Raw genomic sequence first — 6,919 nt, forward strand, 5'->3', positions numbered from 1 at the left:
TCAGACATATTTAAACAAGTTGAGGGTCTGAATGTTACATTTGGGAAACCATTAGAAATTACAAATGCAAGTAAGAGGGCTTGAGGAAACAATGTTGATGTTGTTGAAGCAAATCAATGGAGAAAGAGAAGTATATTTTTTGACCTTCCTTATTGGGAGATCAATTTGTTACGCCATCGCCTAGATGTCATGCATATTGAGAAGAATGTATGTGATAATGTTTTTGTACACTTTCCTTAATGATCCTAAGAAATCAAAAGATAATCTTGAAGCTCGAAAGGTTCTTAAAGAAATGGGTATAAGGAAGGAACTTTGGGCAGATGATAAAGGAAGATTTAGGCCATCTATTTTTTTCATTGTCAAAAGCAAAGAAAAAGACACTTTTGCAAACATTGAAAAATGTTAAAATGCTAGAAGGATACTCAAGTAATATTTCAAGGTGTATTGACGTGAAAAATGGAAAGATTTTTGGCCTCAAAAACATGATTTTCATATTCTTATGGAACAATTACTACCTATTGCCATATGTAATGTTTTACCAAACAATGTGACTACAGTGATAGTAGAGCTATGTTTCTTTTTTCGACAATTATGTGGCAAACCTTTAAGTCAGTTAGATCTTGATAAGCTTGAGTCTCCCATGATTCAAACTCTTTGCCAGTTGGAAATGTTATTTCCTTCTACCTTTTTTACAATCATGGTTCATGTTTATCAACTTGAGAAGTTTTGTGAGAATACCTTTCACTTGCATTACAATACAACACATTAGTATAGTCTTACTTAGTACATTTTCTATGGAATAGTTCTAGGTTTTGGTATTTCTCTAGGATTTCTTGCCTATCTTAGACTACAAAGTTAGGAAAGACACTTAAGATTTTTAGTGCATTTGTATTCTGAACTAGGTTCTATCCAACTTAAGCCATTTGTATTATTCTTTCAATCATGTTACTTTCTTATCCTATTACTACCAAGTTGGTCTGAAAGACACTCTCCATGAGCAAGCATAACGTTAGGTGCGAAGGGGAGTCCAACAATAGAGTAGCACAATCAAAATTCAAAATTCATTCATATTAGCATTCTCAATACAAAATGCAAAGACAAGAAATAAAACACCACAACCCACCCACTCAAAACCACATAATAGAGTAAACAAAATTTCCATCCCTTCAATTTGTCAAAATCCAAAATCAAAGGACAACACAAATGGATTTGCGTTCTACCTAGAACACCAATCGAGTTTAGGATTCAAATGGGTTTTTTACCTTAACCTTGGGAAGCCTCGCTTGAGGATAGAAGATGTAGTGATGGTTGTGGGATGACACAATAGTGGCAGTGGGATGACCTAGTGGTGGTCGCAAGATGACGCGATGGTGCGAGTTGCTAATGAGTTGCTAATGTCAACAAGTTACTCAATTGGAGGTTACTCTAGCGGCAACCAATGCGGAGTAGCCAAGAGCAGTGGAGGCTAGTGTTTTGACAAATAGGATGGAGATGGAGGCATGTGAGGTGTCTCTCTATGTGGGTGTGGAGGGCGAAGAACTGAGGAATGACAAATGTGTGGGTGGTTGAGAGCTAACGAATAAGGAGAACTTTTTCTTTGTAAGGGGGTGCATGTGTGGGGTACGAAGGAGTGAGGAAAATTCTTGTTCTTCTCGTTGGTGAGCATTAGGGAAAAAAATTGAGAGTGTAAGTGCAAGACATGTGGATTTTAAGTTTTAATTTTTAATAATTATGTTTTTTTCCAAATTTTTATGTAAAATTAGTAGGTAAATTTTCTTTTATTTACTACGGATCTTATGTTATTACCTATGAAAAAATTCGTATGTAACTCAATTTTTAATATCCGTAGGTAAAATCCATATGTAATGCATAATTTACCAACAGATCCAAATCTGTATGTACTTATTTGTAGATGAATCACAATTTTCTTGTAGTGCGACTTGGTGAAGGTGTTTTTCCACCAATTTGGAGTTCAGCAATGGAATTCTTACGTCCTACATGAGGGGTGTGCATATGGAGGTCTCCAAGAAAGCTTGGAAATATATGGTTAGGCTAAAGCAAAGATGTGTACAAGTAAGGAGGGGAGATACATGTGCTATGGAGGAGTTCGAAAAGGTTCAATACTATGGTCATTATCTTAGAAGGCCTGAAGATAAAATCAAAAATTTTCATGTTGGTGGACTCAAGGTAGATGAAAGGCTGCTTGTCATGATTGTTACCACAATCATGGTACCCCATGGAAGCAATCATTCAACCTTGAATGGGGTTGATTTGATTATCATGTATTGCATTCAGAATGACATCCAATAGAATTAGACTTTTGTGATTCGTGATCATATGATGAAAGACAAAAGAATCACTGATTTCAAGCTTCCATATGTGGTATTATCTAAGTTTATTGAGTATTTTGGTATGGATGTGGAAGACGAACTTGAGGAGTCAACTTAAACTTTGAACTGTGTTTTCTACCTCAATCTACATAAGACGGGATTTTCTAAGGTCAAGAATGTCTAGACCACCAGAGGAGATAAAGGTGCAATAGTTGGGAAAAATGATAATGAAGTTGGCCCAAGTGGATTAACCCAATGGGATAATGAAAATGTTGTAGAACCAATGGACTTGGTTCCTTACAATCCTCTAGAAGACAGAGACCCTATTTAGTCTCACTTTGAAAGGTTGTTTCTCGATCAACTGCATGAGCTCAATGCTACCCAAGATGAGCACCACAATTTCTACAATGCAAGGTTCCAAGATTTGGATGACCATATCCATGGTGTTCATGATCTGCCAGCCACGTCCTACAATAGAGACAATTCTCAAGATGACTGGTTGGTTTGGCTTTAGGATCATGCATTGCATATTGTTGTTGCATTTCTTCTTTTCATGAATTATGCAGTTTTTCAGTTAGCTGTTTTAAAATTTTACTTAGTTATTTGTATTAGTTTTTAATATTTCTTTCTGTTTTTGCTTTTGCTTGATTGCATTTCATCCTATAATGAATGAAACTTTGGTATTTTTGTTTCAGTATATACTTTACTTCTATTTGATGAATCCAAAGGGGGAGAAAAATTAAGGAATTGAAAAATTAAGGAATTAGGGGAGAAAAATTAATGAACCAAATATGATGACAAACCATACTAGTGATAGGTGGAGTATATGTATATGTGTTTGTTTGTTATCCTCCATGCCCTATTTTTTTCATATATTTCAGAATCACAAGCTTGATAATAATGGAAGGCTTTTTCAACAAAATGGATGTTGTTCATCAATTCAATGGATATTGGCTTCATCAAATTAGGGAAAGATTGTTAACACAAATGACTTTGATGTATAGAGATTTGATGAAGATATTGCATAGAGACTTGCTGAGGTTAGGAAGGATTGATGGAGATTGATGAACACTTGATAAAGTGATGAAGACTTAAAGAAATGGAGTGTTGATTAAGATTGAAGTGTGTTTAATCTGGCTAACACGTGAAGAACTTGAAGCTTGAAGATTATTTGACATAGAATAGGTGTTTTGTGTTTGGTTGTAGCCTTTTAGTCTGTTAAAAGGGTTTTTTAACAGGTTAATTGGCTTGTTATAATTCTAGTATTAACATATTCAATCAGGTGAATTATCATTCAATCAGTTGATTTCACTTAAGTCAACTGAAATCAACAGATTGAATAGACAAATCAACCTATTGAATATGTTAACTAGCCCCTATAAAGCCTGTTTTTAGAGAGGTCAGTGATAGATTCATTTCTAGAGAAAAATCAATGTGAAATCTCTGAAAAACTTGTCCTCTCTATATTACATAGTGTTGCAAACGTTAGTGAATTGCTTCTTGGAGTCTTGGAGCCTTGTTAGCTTCGTATGGGTGCCTTGAAGAAAACTTTTGGTTGGCTAGGGAGAGCCACTACCAAGGTTTGGTCTTTCTTTGGTATTTGGGTTTTATCTGGTGTGATTCCAGATCTACAAATAAAAGACAATGGGTAATATAGTAATTTTGATAATATCTTCTTTTCTTATTATGTAATAAATTAGTCAATATACAATTTTTTGTTTTTTGTTTTTTTCCTTTTATAATTAGTCACTATCCAATTATTTTTCCAATAAAAAAGTTTACCGGATTATTTTTTTCAATAAACAAGTTTTACCGGTATTTAGAATAGAAAAATGCATGGCCTATTAGCTCAGTTGGTTAGAGCGTTGTGCTAATAACGCGAAGGTCACAGGTTCGAGACCTGTATAGGCCATTTGGTTGTGTATAAATCCAATTATTTTTCCAATAAAATATGTTAAAGACCAATTTCCTAATTAGATACCAATTATTTTGGTAGTCAAAATCTTGGTAGCTAATGTTAGTGACCAATTTATAAATCAATTCATAATGTAAACTATTTTAATTATCAATTTAGAGACAAATTATAATTTTTTGGAATTATTTTAGTTGTGAATATTTTTTAGTTTTTAAATTGGTACCTAAATTGGACATTATATAGTGACTAATTATTTTTTGTCACTAAAATAGGTCATTATTCAAAGATTTTCTTGAAGTGTACTACAAATTTATAAATTAGATACTTCATTGATAAGTATCGTAAAATATCTTAAAGTATCGGATACGGATACGTGTCAGACACAGATACTTGACTCAAGTTAAAGTATCGGTGCATCATAGTCTACAAGTGAGAGTCTTGTTGTGCTGAATTAGATTCTTGTGGGATTCAAGAGTCTTGGAGTGGTTTTTGGGTTTTCAAAAGTGTAATCTTGTAAGGATTTTGTAAAAATTTTGATATAGTGGAAAGTCAAGTTAAGGTTGCCTTAAGTAACAGGATGTAGCTATATTATGAGTGAACCAATTTAAAAATCTTTGTACACTGGTTTGATTCTTCTTCTCCTAATTGATCTTGGATAAAATCTTCAAGAAAATCATTTTAATCAATCTTTTTGCATAATCTTTAACGTAATTTGTTGTTAAAATGTTGCTTATATTATCAATTGGAATTAATCTTGTTTGACATTTTGATCAGATTTTAGTGTTAATTGCATTTTCTGCATAATTTATCCAGTTTTTCAACCTGTTGATCTTGTTTCTTAATTTGATGAATTATATTGATCTCATTGTGTGCTTCTTTGTTAAGTGATTTCAGTCTGTTGATTATTTTTTTTAACCAGTTAAAATGTATGTTCTAGGTGTGATAGATTGCTAGAAACTTAGCCAATTGAATTCAAACAAGAGATTTTTAAAAGTCTAAAATTGAGCCTACTTTTCAGAAAGAGTCAATTCAACACCCCCTGGTTCTTTGGTAAGAACATCTTTTACATCTTTCAAGGAGTGTTGAATGAAATTTACCTATGTATGTCTTGAGTAAGAACCCAATTATGCCAATGACACAAAGTTTTAGGAGAAGTTTCAGCTTAATAGTGAAGAGAGATTTACTACATATGAAAAAACTTGTAGAAACAAAAATACGTCTATACATTGTTTTATGTTTTTTTCTAATTGGGAATGACTTTGTTTAGTGGATAAACACAATTATTGTCTCTACATTATCGAATATATAGTAGGTGAATATGCTAAATTACAATCTTCTCGTCTTCTTTTCTATGTTTGTTCTCTTGTATGAGAGTTGGGACAATCCTATTGTCCCTATTCATTATATTTCTTTTTATTGATAAAAAAATCATAAGTTATATATACGGATGACAACGGGTTGTGTCGGACACGAATAGTATCTACCCGCTATTTGATCCACATGTAAAATTGTACTCGTTACCTACTGCATTACTCATTGGATACCGACATGAAAAACCTGTGGATTTTTTTTCAGCTTGCAGGTACCCATTCACCAGTGCAGTAAGGGCTTTTTGCCCCAGTTATTTTCCTCATTTTGCCTCGGGTCTAGAACCGAAGCATATTGGGGTGAGGCCAAAAGGTACCCCCTTTTGGCCTCGGTTGTTACCCGAAGCCATAGAGTCCCTTTTATGCCTCAGTTCTAAATGAACCGGAGCCATAGGGTTCCTTTTCTGCCTCGGGTCCACGAGAACCGAAGCCATATGGTAAAAATATTTTTTTTAATTAAATTTTTTGCGGCACAGCACGCTCCTCTGTTCATCATCATCAATCGTTTTCTCCTTGTCCTCCCTTCTCACAACACAATCAGGATGATTACCATTCATTTCTTTAGCTGCCGCAAACCAATTCCTCCAGTTATCACCACCTTCCCGCAACACTCTCATTCGTAGAACCACCACCTCAACATCACAACAATTCCAACCTGCAAACAAAACATACAAGCAAAACACCAGAATCACAATTCCATCCCTGCAATACAACATCACACCGGATCAGAACCCCCGTCCCAGCACAAAGCTCTCACGTTTCATCTTCCCCAATCGTTCACACCCAAGAACAAATTAGAAATAGAGAAACAGAGAAGAAAGAAAATCGCCGGAGACGAAGCCATCGACGAACCACCACTAGCATTACGATCAACGAACGACTATCGCAGCGATGAATGCGAACCATTGTCGCAGCGATGAACACAAACCACCACTGCAAGCCATCATCGGCGCCGCTGCGACGAACAACGAAAAGACTGGAAGAGCTCACCAGGAACCATGAACGCGAGAACGATTTCTTCGTCTCAGCGACGACGATCTGGATCCGCGATTGGGGCTCGCGATTTTGGTCCTCAGGTTCGATCAGGTCCAATGACGGTGGCTTTCTACAGCGGCGGAGATCTCAACGGTGGTTCCTCTAGTGGAGCGCCATGGCGATCTTGCGAAAGGTGCTGCCATGGTGGATCACATCGCCGCGTTGCAGATCTGGTGCCCTGTTTTCGCGTCGCAGTGGTGGCCGGTGTTGTTGCTAGAGTTCATCACCGGTCAGAATGGGTGCGGCATAGATGGGTGGTGATGTTTGCTTTG

At 35.8% G+C, this 6,919-nt stretch overlaps 1 non-coding gene across 1 annotated transcript; it reads left to right on the top strand.

The window, feature by feature from the left end:
• The first annotated feature begins 4,168 nt into the window (after positions 1 to 4,168).
• TRNAI-AAU lies at positions 4,169 to 4,242 on the top strand. Its single transcript has one exon. It is a non-coding gene; the product is annotated as a tRNA-Ile (tRNA).
• The last annotated feature ends 2,677 nt before the right edge of the window (positions 4,243 to 6,919 follow it).

The sequence above is a fragment of the Vigna unguiculata genome, chromosome 4 (genome assembly GCF_004118075.2).
Source record: "Vigna unguiculata cultivar IT97K-499-35 chromosome 4, ASM411807v1, whole genome shotgun sequence".
Taxonomy (NCBI): domain Eukaryota; kingdom Viridiplantae; phylum Streptophyta; class Magnoliopsida; order Fabales; family Fabaceae; genus Vigna; species Vigna unguiculata.